Raw genomic sequence first — 13738 nt, 5'->3', positions numbered from 1 at the left:
CCCTCACTCAGCATCACTCACGTGATGTTATGTGGCTTCTGATGTGACGAATTGTGAAATGTCAGCATCACCCACGATGCATCCTCATCTGAAATGCCTAATACCTTGAGTCCAACAATTTTACTGGGCATACAGGAGACAACGAAATGAACCTAACGAGACAAGAGAGAAACAAGGAGGCGAATCCTGAAGGTGGAGTATTTTGCAAGACAAACTACTCAGTCTTCACAAGTCACCGTCATGAGAAAGGGACCTATCAGACCAAAAGAGACCTAAACGCATCCAACCGGAGGGTCCTGACGTTACCCTAGTTTGCACAAATCAGCAGAGAGGACATTGGGGGGATAATGATGGAATGGAAATATAGGCTGAACACTAGATTTGAAAAAATGTATTGACAGAGAGAGGTCAAGATTTTCAATGGAAAATAAAAGCAAATTTTATTTTGCAACAAGGACACTATGATCTTGTTTTGATAAAAAAAAAATATATATATATTTGCATAAAAAGAGATCCGCTACCCTGAACAAACCCGATCCTGTCTGATCTCGGAAGCTAAGCAGGGTCGGGCCTGGTTAGTACTTGGATGGGAGACCACCTAGGAAGACCAGGTGCTGTAGATGGGAAAAATAAAAAATAAGAGATTGTAAGCTGACAAGGTCCTTGCAGTCTGTGAGGTCAACCAAGGGTTGCCTCGCCTAAAAATAAAAATAAAAATAAAAAAGAGAGAGAGAGAGAGAGAGATCTGAGAGGACAGACGATAAGGTATTTGCAGTGATAGTCCTCAGACTATCTGCTTATCTGTGCGCTCCAACTTTTTGCAGTACGTATACCATTTGATGATAACCAAAGGTTATTTTAAATTAGAGAAGTTTCCTGCACAGTTCCCAGCTCTGACAGTCTCCTCTGACCTCAGCCTCCTCTCCCAGCTCCTGCTCCATCTGGGATCCGCCATCAACACAACCCAGGCAGTGGTGACTGGGGCCACAACTTCCCTTCCTCCCTCCCTCCCTCCCATAGGGTCCCTGTGTGGAGGAGTGTCCATTGAATTACAGTAATGCTCCGGCCTCTTTCTTGATGCTTTACTCCCTCCTCTTCCTCTACAGAGAAATGACTTATCTGAAGGCCAAACTGGGGAGCTTTTGAGCAAGTCTGGTCCAGCCCTTTCTCTTTTGGAAGCTCTTACTGGTCTGCTCTTGCCTGGTAGTCAGTCAAGAGCCTCCTGAATCCCCACTTGGGCCAGGGACTGGGTGATTTCAGTGGGTGAATGTCAAGTTCAAGGGTGGGATAGTAGGAAACCCCCTTGGCCACTGATCAGAAGTCACAGCCATAGGGAAATATTTTGATCTCTGTCTGTCTATTGCATGTCTCAATTGGTTCTTAACTTGGATGCGTGTGTTCTTTACTGAATCCTCTAAAACTTGACATCTTGCTCTCTCTCTCACAGTGGCCACTGCTCTACTGCTCAACCGCAGGCCCCTGTGGAACCTTCTAGAGTCATCTTCCAGAGGTGAACTTTCAGGGCTGAGGCGTGTGCTGAGATGAGGCTGTGCCCCGTGTCGGGCTCAGGCTGAGGGCATTCAACTTGAACCACAGGGTATGTGGGACCACAGAAGGGTTTCAAGTCAAGCTGTGGCACAGTCACAGTCCTTTATTGGGAATGTCCTTTGGGGGCACTCTGTGAGGACAGATGAAGGAGAAAGTGGCCTGGGAGAAAGACAAGCAGTGGGATTGATTGCTAACCCAAAACATTTACAGGGGAGAGGAAAAGAGAGACTTCATAGAATAAGTCTATGAAGCAGCAGCTTCCATGTTCAAGCGAGCCTGACAACTTCATTTCAGAAACAAATCCCTCCAGGCTAGCGAAGGCTCAGAATAGGTTTCTTAAATTCTGCAAAGCTGGGCCCTTGAATGGTGACTCCAAACCCCGCCCCCTTCGCCAAGCTGAAATGAAATTCATAAATAATCACACATGCCTTTAAAAAAAAAAAATCAATGTAATATCTCAACCATAATTTAAAGGAGAACTAAAAGGAAAGGAATCTATAATAAAAAATAATTTCAGGATGGAAATGTGCAAGCCAGCTACAGCAGGAGACAGGATGACGTGTCTGGACACTCACTCCTGAGGTGGGACCACCGGGAACACGACAGCCACCGAGGCGGACGGGCCCAGGTGGTCCTGATGGTGACTCAGGCACCGTGAGTGGTGTGTTGTTGCTGGTGACGTGAAATGGGCAATGCATCTTGGCAAGATTCCAAGCAAAACAAAGGACAATCTTCTCTTTTTGTGAACATAATAGTCGCATTCCTGGAAAAATTTGTGTGTATTAAAAGCATACAAAAATTACTTTGTGTTTATATATAAACAAGTTACACACACACACACACACACACACACACACACACACACACCACTGTGACAAAAATAAGTAAATAAATGTCCTTGCGGATTTCCGAGACTCCTCCTAAGGGCACTGTCTTGGCCTCATTGACCATTCATTGTCTTAGAGTCTCTTGCATGACAGCAGTTGTGGCCAAAATGTAGATGCCCTGAAAAATCAACTTTGTATCTTCTCCTGGCGGCTGAGAGGGGGGTGGGAGGTTGTGGAACAGGGGGGGAGGGTCCAAGCCCCAAGAAATGGCTGCAGGCCCCAGCCCAGAGGAGACAGCTGGCTGGTGGGACATTTCCTGTCATGAGGATGGCAAGAAATGCTGGACATAAGGGCCACAGTACGGCTGTAAATTGTTCTGAGGCTGGGCTGTAATCTCCTCCTCCGTCCCCAAACCTTCCAGTGGGGTAATACATCAAAATGACAGCTCATGCCCCCTAACTGCCAGCACTGGGTGCTTTACCCATCTCAGCTCATGTGACCTTCAACCAGCCCCAAGAGGAGGGGCCAGACTCGCCTCCATTTTATAATGAGAAAATCAAAACCCAGAGAGACAGAGTAGCTTGCCCAAGGTCAAGTCGGCTTGTCTGTCAATGGCAGAGCTGGGCTTTGAATCCTGACATTCCAGCTCTTGTGGTCGCGCCTGATCACCCCATCAGCAAGGGCCAGGCCCACGTGTGGCTGAAGCACTGTGGAGAGAAATAGCAGCAGCAGGTGGGGGAACTGGACGAGGTGGCAGAGAAGCGGACTAAGGTGACAGGAGAGCGCAAGCATCCATCAGAGGTTCTCGGACATCGAGCAAGAAGCTAGACTTCCCGGGTACAGAGGAGAGGGACTCAAGCCACCTCAACTGGATCGCTCAGGGAAGGGTGATGTCCGGGAGGTGAAGACTTGAAGCATCCTATCCACCCCCATTTTGGGAACCCCAAAATGGCCCTATTGGCATACATTCAGGACCCATCTGAACTCTTATTTCTTTACCTCTTACATTTCAACAGTTGGACCTATTCCCACCCCATTGGTTAAGAGCCGTATTCTTATGTATTCATTGGCTGAGAAAATAAAACACTAAAGACTGCTGTGAGTTCAGAAAAGCTTTCAGCGAATTTAAATATTATTAATCACAATGGCATCCACATACACTTGTAAAACATTACATACGGAGAAGCCAAATGCTAAGATGCTTGGGGGACCTACAGAGAACGCCGGGTTAAGGGCACAGGTGGCAACGAGGAAAAGAACAAGGAGGAGCAGTTGATGTATCAGCCATACAATCTCGCAGGCCCCAGATGGCCCCACTGGGGGAATGCACGGTCACCATAACAATCCTGGTCCCTGTCACCTGCTCTTTGCTGGTGTATCTCCTGAAGAAAGGCTTGACTTGGTGGGCCTAATGCCACACTATTTGGGGTTTCTGGACCTAATTCCAATGTGCATATCTTGTGTGTGGGGGGGGCTTCCCCACACCAACGAGCAATTCTCCTACACCAGCAGGATGTCTGAGAATTCAGCTCCGTTCTGACACAATCTACCTGGAGACAGAATCGGATTCCACAGGTTGAGGGCTCAGTCCCACAAGACTGCCCTCCACTCCAGATGCCAATCACGGGTCCAGGTTGTTACCTGTGGCTTCTGACAGACTGGCTATAAATCGGAGGTTCCCACGACCCCTTTTCGGGTTTGTTTAATTTGCTAGAGTGGCCCACAGAACTCAGGAACATCTGTTTCCTCACTAGATTACCAGTTTATTACAAAGGAGATTATTAGAGGATACAAATCAACAGCCAGATAAAGAGATATGGAGAGTGAGGCCTCGAACAAAGGAGCTTCTGTCCTTGTGGCACTAGGGACCTGGCATGGTGACACCTGGAAGCATTCTGTTTCCCCAACATGGACGTTCTCTGAACCCTGTCCGTTTGGATTTTTATGGAGGCTTCATTACCTAGATATGATTAATTAAATTGTTGGCCGTTGGTGATTGATTCAACCTCCAGTCCCTCTCCCTGGAAACGGGGGGCGAGACTGAAAGTTCCAACCCTCTATTCATGGTTGGTTCCCCTGGCAACCAGTCTCCATTCTCAGGTGCTTTCCCAAAGTCACCTCATTAACATAACCCCAGTTGTGGTGGAAAGGCATCTGTTATGAATAATAAGACATGTATTTCGCCTTTATGGACCTGAGCGAGCTCAGGAACTGAGGACAAAAGGCTAAATATTATAACAAAAGATGCTCCCATCGCTCTTTTGCAAAGGAAATTCCGACGGTTTGAGGAGCTGTAATCCAGGAACCACAGAGGAAGACCAAATACATGATAAATATATTTGGTCATCTGAATAATCAAATATATGTTGCTTATGAATCACCACTCTGCACACTCACCATGGAATGACTCCGTGGGCTGGGGCTCAGACCGGCCCCCACCAGATGGTTAACCATCTTCCTGTCCAGCCCTTACAGAGGTGGCTACAGACTTGGGCAATTGGCTATAACCAACTGAGGCAGTGGATGAGGATGAGAACAAGTTGGGGCCACCTTCCTTAAAAGGAGGTTGGAAAACTGGCTAAAACTGGATGGTTAACCATCTTCCTGTCCAGCCCTTACAGAGATGGCTACAGACTTGGGGCCAGCCCAGGGCAATCAGCTATAACCAACTGAGGCAGTGGATGGGGATGAGAACAATTTGGGGCCACATTCCTTAAAAGGAGGTTGGAAAATTGGCTAAAACTACAAAGACTGACCATACCAAATGTCGGCAGGGATGTAGATGTATGAGCTCTCATACATGGCAAAACCACTTTGCAAAACTGGAAGAATTGGCCAAACCCAACATACATATACCCTATGAACCAGCAAATCTAACCCTCGGAATATAGTCATGCATATGCTCACCAAGACATATACCAAAATCTTCACAACAGCGAATATCCATCAACTATAGAATGGAGAAATATTAGGTGGAGCCTTATGAAATGCCCTTTTTCTGTAGATAAAAAGTTGGCCTATTAGCAATGTCATATGATTAATCCAATACACTGTGGTATATTCATGTTCTGGAATATTACACAACAATGAAAAAGAATAAGTTATTTGTACCTGCAACGAGCTGGATGAATCTCACAGATATAGCAATGAGTAAAAGAAGCCAATCACAAAAATAAACATCCATGGCTTTGTTTATTTGAAGGTCTAGGACAGGTAACATCATCCATGGCAATCCAAGTCAGAAAGGTGGTTTCCTTCAGAAGCCCTCATGGGGAGGGGGCACCCAAGCTTTTCTAGGGTGGCGGAATGTTATAAATGTTCATCCAGTTGATCTGGATGATGGTTACCCAGTTGACTTATAAGTTAATATAAAAAAGTATATAACTTTTACTTCAATAAAGAAAAATTTGAAACCTACTTAAAAATGGCCAATAAGCATATGAAAAGATGCTCAACGTCACCAATCACCAGGGAAATCCAAATCAAAACCACAGCGGGGTACCACTTCACATCTTTCAAGATGACTATTATAAAAAACAAACAACAACAAATAACAAGTGCTGGCATGGAAGTGGGGAAATTGGAGCCCTGGTACATTTCTGGTGGGAATGTAATGTGCAGGCGCTGTGGAAAACAGTATGGAGATTCCTCAAAAAATTAAACATAAAATTATTGTATGCTGCAGTCATTCTACTTCTGGGTGTTACAAACAAGACAACAGGTCCAAAATGGAATTGCTTATGCTAAGCCCCGCATCATCAAACTGAGATTTAACTTAATTATACTTTCAGCTCTTCCAGAAATGGACTCTTGAACCAACCAGGAATAGCCTGATCAGCACTAGGGAGGTCATCTGCCTGATGGACCCCTGCCATTCCCTAAGGGAAAGTAACTTTGCAACAACGAACCCACTTCTTTGCTTACTATAACTCCCTTCTTCCCAGAAAGTGCCATTCTGCTTTTAAAAGTCTTTCACAGTTCCTCAGAGCTCCTTTCTATCTGCTAGATTGGATGCCGCCTAATCAAATCGATTTTTGGTTAAATAAACCCTTACAACTTTTAATACGTCTCAGTTTATCTTTTAACATGGGTATATACCCAAAAGAATTGAAAGCAGGAATTTGACTGGATATTTATACACGCATGTTCTTAGCTTTATCATTATTATCATGATCATTACCAAAGGCTGAAACAACCGAAATGTCCACTAATGGATGAAATGTGGTTCTACAGACAATGGAATATTATTCAGCCTTTAAAAGAAGGGAAATTCTGACACAGACCACAACATGAATGAAACTTGAGAACATTATACTAAGTGAAACGAGCTAGACACAAAAGGACAAGTATTGTATGCTTCCACCGTGGGGAAGGAAAAACTTTTCTTCTACCCCTCTAGGTTCTTCCAGCTGGTCGAATAATTAAATCTACATGAGACAGATTAACAAGAGAAAATAACCAAATTGAATTACATACACACGTATGGGAACTCCCATATACAGGAGAGAGTCAGAGACCCTCACATACACGAGAGGTTCCTGGACAGAAAGGGAAAATGAGGTATACGTGACATCTGAGCCAAAGATGGGGAGGAAGGGCATTGCGGGATGATAAGAAAGGCAGATGTTTAGTAATTAGTAGTTTGCCCTGTCCCATAGATAGAAAGCTATTTCTGGTAATAACTCATAAAAAGCTATTTCTGGTAATAACTCTTATTATGGGCAAGGCATCACATTTAAATTCTTTAATGGAGAGGTGAAAGCTTCTCGTGAGCCCGTAGGGTCTCGATTGCCTTCAGCTCCAAATAATTCACACGTCCAAGTGGTACCTCTTAGGGAAGCCTGTTCTCAAGCCCTTCCCCATTCATATGAGGTACCTAGACTAGTCAAATTCAGAGAGACAGAAAGTCAAGTGGTGGTTTTGAGGGATTAGGGAAAGGGTGGAGCGGTGAGTTCTTATTTCATGGATAGTTTCAGGATGGGATGATGAAAAAGTTCTGGAAGTGGTTGTCCAACGATGTGAAAGTACTTAATGCCTCTGAACTGCACACTTGAAAATGGTTAATTTTATGTTATGTTTATTTTACTACAAAAAATTTTTTCTTCTAAACCGTTAAGAAAAGGGTGTCTGAGCTCCAAGGCCAACCCTGGCTTGGCCCCGCCCACTGCAGCCTGCCTGGTTCTGTTCCCTCTGGAGTCTCCTCACCCAGGGGCACCCACCGCAAACCTGCCTCCCATGCCCCGTGGTGCCAGTGCTTGCTGCTGCCTCCTGACATGGCCTCAAGAGGCTGGAAAGTCTCTGAAAGGCGCTCGGTCCCTTTGGAGTCCTTTAGGAAGCCATTGTCATTCATCCATTTACCGAAAAGGCCACCTTCTGACTCACACCTCAGGAAGGGACGGATGACATTGGTTTGTCCAATCAGGGATCAGTCCTGAGTGCCTGATAACTACGCTCACGTTCAGCTTAGAATATCACCAAAACCCCAGGACAAAGGCTCAGGGAAAGCCCGCTGGCCAAGCATCACGCCTGGAACCCTTGCCAACACCCCAGCAGGGCAATATTATTGGACCCATTTCCCTGACCAGGGAACTGGAGCCTCGAAGAGGGCCTCACAGCCAGAGAAAGAGGGTCCAAATCCTGCTGTGGACCTTCCAGCTTCGTGACTAGCCTGGGGAAAAGCAGGCTCTGGGAGCTCGGTGGCCGTGCAGTTCTATCTCAGACATAAGAGGAGGCTGAGAGAGAGGGCAAAGTCCACTCAGCAAGACCTATCGAAATGGAAGTTCCAGCTCCTTCCATATCCTGCAGGGGTTTGTCACCTAGAAGTCTGTTTGACAGAGGAAGCTTCTGGCTGGTCTGCCATGGAATATAGTTCTCCTCCCACCTTTGCCTGTCTCCCCACCCACTGCCAGGGTCACCCCGACCCTTCCCAGAAGGAGAAGCCTTGGGAAGAGAGAGAGTGTGTGTGTATGCATGGAGGGTCCGGGGTAGTCATCCTGCATGCAGGAGAAGCTGATGGCTCAGAACGGGGCTGAGAGGGGTGGGGCAGGAGGGAGTAGGGCTGGGGGCCTAGTGACACAGAATGGGAACTGCAGCCTTGAATTGGAGTCCTAACTCAGCCTCCACTGTGCAACCTGGGGCAGGTCCCTTCCCCTCTCTGTGCCTCTGTTGTCTTCCCTGTACAAAGGTGGGGTTGAAGTTCATGATTGCTAAAGGTTCGCCCACAGATTACACAGATATTAATTGAGCCCCTGCTCCATCCACCAGCCAAGCTGTGCGGACACAGAAGACAGGCCTGTCTCTCGCCATCCTCGCATTGAGTCTAGGGGGAGGACAGACACTGAAGAGCAGTCACAGACACACTGTGTGTTGTCGGGGAGAGGGATAGGAGGCTACAGAGATCCAACTCCTCCTGGAGGACTGGGCTCAAAGAACAAAGAATCAGCTCAAAGAACAACCTGCTTTCTGCCTGGCCTTGACCATGGAACCCCGAGGGGCTCCCCCAAGTGCTCCAGTCAGTACGTCGGGGACACAGGGATGCCAGCAGGGGGCTCCCACCCCTGTGTCCCTGATGGGCCTGGGATAAACAGAAACTGTCATTCTCTGAATCCAAAACTCCTCAATCAACCAGAAAGCGCTAAGGAGAGCCTAGGGCTGAGGGCCTGCAACAGGGTGGTTTGCAAAAGCGGAGCAGCTGAGGTTCCCAAGACTCTTTCAGGAAGCGAAGGCAGAACTAATTCGACGTGAGCAGTGGAGACGTGGGTCCGGCCAGCACTGTGGATCTCAACTTCGGCTGCATGCTGGAATCGTCCAGGGAACGTTAACAACTCTAAGGCCCAGAGATTCGGCCGTAATTGGCTTGGGGTGCAGCCTGGGCAGAGTAAGTTGAGAACCAGTGACCTGTCAGAACGCTGGGTCTGCTCAGAGGCGAGGAGGGTGATTCATGGAGGCCAAGTAGGTCAGAGGGTGGCCAGCTCTGCCTAAGGGACAAACAGGCTGTGTTCTGGACAGCACGGGAATTTGGGTCCTCAGAAAGCTCTGCTTGGTAGTGAAGCGAGGATTAATCAAGGATTAATCACCCGCACCTAGGACTGCCCGATAAAATATAGGACGCCCAGTTACATTTGAATTTTAAATGTCACTGGGCAGCCTGGTTTTTTGGTTTGTTTGCTAAATCGGGCAACCCGACCCCAACCTACCACTGAGCTGAGAGTCGATAGCCCCTGTTCTAGGTCCCAGCTCTGATTCTAATGTGGGCAACTCACTGCCCCTCCCCGAGCCTCGGTCTCCTCACAAGACATTAGAACATCCCTCCCACCTCAGGGGCCGGGCTGACTGTTTCCAGGGCAGTGAGCATGACTCACAGGTCCCTGGAAAGGCATCGAGCCGTCTGTGAAGGAGGATTGGGCCTCTCTCTCCAAGCGATCAGCATTTCGCTCCTGCGTTTGATCAGCATGAAGGATCTTCAAGCCTTCTTGCCCTGGGGATGCTGGTGAGCTGAGACTGAGGCCGAGGGCACCCCCAGGCCCTGGTGATCTTCAGAGTGTGTGTTTCTCTCCTCACTGGGTAGAAGGATGGGTGAGTGGATGAACTGAGGCAGGGGAGGGGTGAATGAATGGGTGGGTGAAGAGGCAGGTGGGAGAATGAGTGGCTGGGGGATGGGTGGATGGATGAACACCGTCAAAAAGACAGACTCTCTACTCATGTTATTGGTGTCCAGAAAGTCCAGATGAATCGCACTAGTCAGTAACCACGCAAGCTTTCCCCTGAGACAACTGTATTTACACTTCTGCAGCTCCCCGGTGCCCCGAGGAGAAAAACTAGTTACTACAATGCCCATCAGGGAGCAGACGCTCCCAAATGGGCTGGTTTAACGCGACGCGAAGATTCCCACAATCCTCTGGGCATGACAGTGAAGGTGCTGGTGACGCCCAAGTGGATGGAAGATGAGCAGAGAATGGAGAAACCTCCCAGAGCTTCGCCTTGGGGAAAGTCCTCTTCCCCTCTCCCCCCATCACGGGCACCTCCTCCGGCGTCTCAGCCACTATGGCCGCGTCACACAGATTTGTTGAGACTGTGAACTGTGCTTATTCAAGTAAAAGGTATGAATGAGCCTGTAGGTTCCCCTCTGGTGGGAGGGAACAGCCCGCCTCTTGCCTGGGACCTCAGCACAGCCCCATGGTGGCTGATCTCTAATCCCTGAGCTGCCAACACGGCCCCGTGGTCCAGACTCCACTGCAGGCTGTTTGTGCCTGTGACCCATCCCTGCGTCTCACAGCAGGAGGAACAAGAAGGCCTGAGAAGGGCTGAAATCCTGCCAGGAGATGCCTCGGAGGATCCAGAGCTGGCTCCAGGTGCCCCAGATCCCATTCACATGCATTTCCTAGACCTCAGAAACTGGCTAATTTCTCTCCCCGTGGGAGTCTGACAGCTCAGCCTCCAGAGCTTCTCTCTCATCTCCCCAGTCAGGCTGAGTTTGTGCTGCTTGGGTAAACAACGTTCCCCTTGGATGTCAGATGTAGACTTATTTACCTGGTGGCGGACCGGGTGATTCCTTCTCAGTCACCCCATCACAAATACCGAGACTTGGGGTGGGAGCCAGCACCCTACAACCGTCAGAGATGGGGGACCCAGAATCTGGTTATGGGCAATGATCTCACACTGGCTGCTGGGAAAGTCACATTCACTATTTCATGCAGGGGCCTCTCTGGACTATAGCTAGGCCAGAGTCGCCATGCCCCAGAGCTGTGATTTCATCCAGTTATCCTATACCCTGCATCCAAGCTAAAATATAGTCATTGGATCGCCTAGGGCTATGAATAGACACTTTATACTTTAAAACCCTGCATGCTTTGAATTCCCTCCAGCCCGAAGCCAGTGTGCCGTGATGGCTCTCCCTCCCTCAGGCTGTGAGGGACGGCGGTCACTCAGTCCCCAGGACCACGGGGCAATGCAGTCAGGGGGCTGGTGTCCAGCTCAGGGATTCTGCAGTTGTCGTCTGTAGGCAGCTCTACCCTGATGAAATCACCAGCCAAGCCACTCCACTGTGCAGCTGCTGGGAGCCTAGAGTCTGGGGCAGGGCACAGCTGTGCCAGCTGTCGAAGACACATTACGCTATGCCGCTCAGCCGTGACTCACATTCCAGTACAGGGGAAATGCGCAAAAGTTATACACTGTTTTGGGAGTGCCAAAAATCGTCTTGGTTTTGTCTTGCAAGATGTTCAGCTTGCAGAGCGTGGGGCAGACGGAGGAAGGGGATGGGGAGGAGGCGAGGGGAGCAGATCTGTCTCTAGTCAACTCTGCCTGTCACACACCCTCCATCGCTCTAATAACAGCACTCAGCATTTAATCAGCCCCTTTGTGGAAGCAGACGATGTCACACTCATTAATTAGTTAATCTGAACAGCCCCCCTGGGAGGAGGAGCCATGTTATTATCCCCACTGGGACCCAGGGGGAAACTGAGGCCAGAGTGGGAATTTGGCACTGCGCTGAGGGAACACAGCCTGGCGGCTGGACCAGAACCAGTCTATGCTTGCCGCCTGTTCTGCTGCCCTCACTCCCGTCCTCCTCCTCCAAGCTCCAGTCTGCTCACAATGCTGGCGGCTGTCTTCGAAAACACCTGGCCAAACCCCATCAGCACTGGGCCTGAAGGCACTCAAAGGAAGGGCAGCAGGGCAGTGGAGCAGAGAGGGTGCAGCCTGTTAGCCGGACCAGGTCGGGCCCCCAGAGAACACGTGCTCTGAACTGGAAACCCGTGATGGTATGTTTCTTCCAAGGGTCTCAGGACTAGGGGAGGAGGTGACGATGGTGACTCTCACCATCATCAGAGTGTCTGCTGTCTGCTTCCTGTTCAGGCAACTCTAAGTTTTGATTGTCTGATGGTTTTAGAACTAAACAGAGGAATATTTCAACCAGGAGGCACAGATTGCTACCTGGCCATTTGGGGGTCTTCATCACACACAGACACACACACACACGCGAGGGATATGGGTGGAACCCAAGGTTCCTGCACACACACACACACACACACACACACACAAGGGGTATGAGTGGAACCCAGGGTCCCCATGGAGTACCTCCTACATCATCGTGCCTAGTGGTAAATATAGATGGACACCTGCTATGACGCTTTGCAGCCGGGATGCCCAATGCTACAGGCCCTCGGGGATGGAGACTCACGTCAGTGCACTAAGCAAAGAATCCTGACCAAATGAGTCGCAGGAGGAGGTGAGTGGAACATGGAATAAAGAGTTAGAGGACGTCATAAACATGTTTTCGGAGTTTGTGAACAAGTTGCAGAAATAAAGACCGTAGCCTCTACCTGTGTTTCCTTGCTGGCTACTGGAGTTGCTCAAGATGAAATCATGAACTCCTCCCCTTCTTTCCTTTTAAATAGGAATAATCACAATAAAAAAAAAACCCAAAAAACATTTCTCATCTCTTTCCTTGCCCCCAATATTAGCAGTGCTTCTTAAACATTACTGTGCATTCAAATCACCTGGTGAGTTTGTTAATCTGCCGAGATTCTTGGGCCTGAGATTCTGCATTTCTAACAAGCCGAGGTCACACTTTGAGTAGCAAGAGTTCAAAGGACATGTTGTTGATGGCTAAATTTACCGCTTAGTCCAGTTGGTAAAGGTGGGATCAACGTTGAACTTGAGGAGACATGAACATCGCCTCTAAGATCTCGGACTTAGATCTTGATCATGACATTGAGTCTGGAGGTGGCTGATCATGGACTATTGGAACTTGTTTGGTGAGGACACTTTGGATGAATGGAAAGAAGGGTGTGTGTGTGTGTGTGTGTGCGTGCACGTGTGTGTGTTTACATGCGTGAATTTGTGTGCAAGGAGCAGCTCAGGGGTGGAACGTAGTAGATAATCTTTAGAGTGGCTGTTGGGGTCATGATTTCCCCTTCTCTGAGGACTTCTCTCAATAATGGAGGGGTGTGCTGACATGTCTGTATTACGTGGCACCCCGTCCCCTGGCCACAGCGGTTACCACGGCCCCAGCTGGACCGATAAGATTCTTTCTTCTAGGAATCTAGAACTTTGAACCACGGGACATTAAGTTTGGCAGCTTTGATTCTGATTAATTGCAATAATCTGGAGAGAAGGTCCCCAGACTTCCCCGCAGTGGTCAGTCCTTAAACCGCGCCCCCCCCACATCCCTGCCCTTCCTGAGGCTGGGAGGGTTTTCAACTCTTCCTTGAGTCTCCTGAGATATCCTACCTGTAGTTTTCCTTTAAAATAACCACAGGTGGTACAGAACTATTTCCAGAAATAGCTTCTACCTGCTTCAATGGATGGGAAGGCTGCCCTGGCCTCAGTCTCACTTTAAAGCCAAACGTCCAGGTAATTTTCTA

The 13738-nt window shown here is 48.6% G+C and overlaps 1 long non-coding RNA gene and 1 pseudogene across 2 annotated transcripts; both read left to right on the top strand.

Annotated features, from left to right (window-relative positions):
• Positions 1-504: 504 nt before the first annotated feature.
• LOC112479260 lies at positions 505-623 on the top strand (annotated as a pseudogene).
• Positions 624-9756: 9133 nt separating this feature from the next.
• Positions 9757-12794, top strand: LOC112479195. 2 transcript variants are annotated; one of them, XR_003046095.1, is made up of 3 exons: positions 9757-9864; positions 10168-12133; positions 12510-12794. It is a non-coding gene; the product is annotated as an uncharacterized LOC112479195 (long non-coding RNA). The 2 variants fall into 2 exon arrangements; XR_003046094.1 differs by having other exon boundaries at positions 9757-9950.
• Positions 12795-13738: the final 944 nt, after the last annotated feature.

Source organism: Pteropus alecto, unplaced genomic scaffold (genome assembly GCF_000325575.1).
Source record: "Pteropus alecto unplaced genomic scaffold, ASM32557v1 scaffold43, whole genome shotgun sequence".
Taxonomy (NCBI): domain Eukaryota; kingdom Metazoa; phylum Chordata; class Mammalia; order Chiroptera; family Pteropodidae; genus Pteropus; species Pteropus alecto.
The sequence above is the reverse complement of the archived record's forward strand: the minus strand, read 5'-3'. Positions and strand labels throughout refer to the sequence as shown.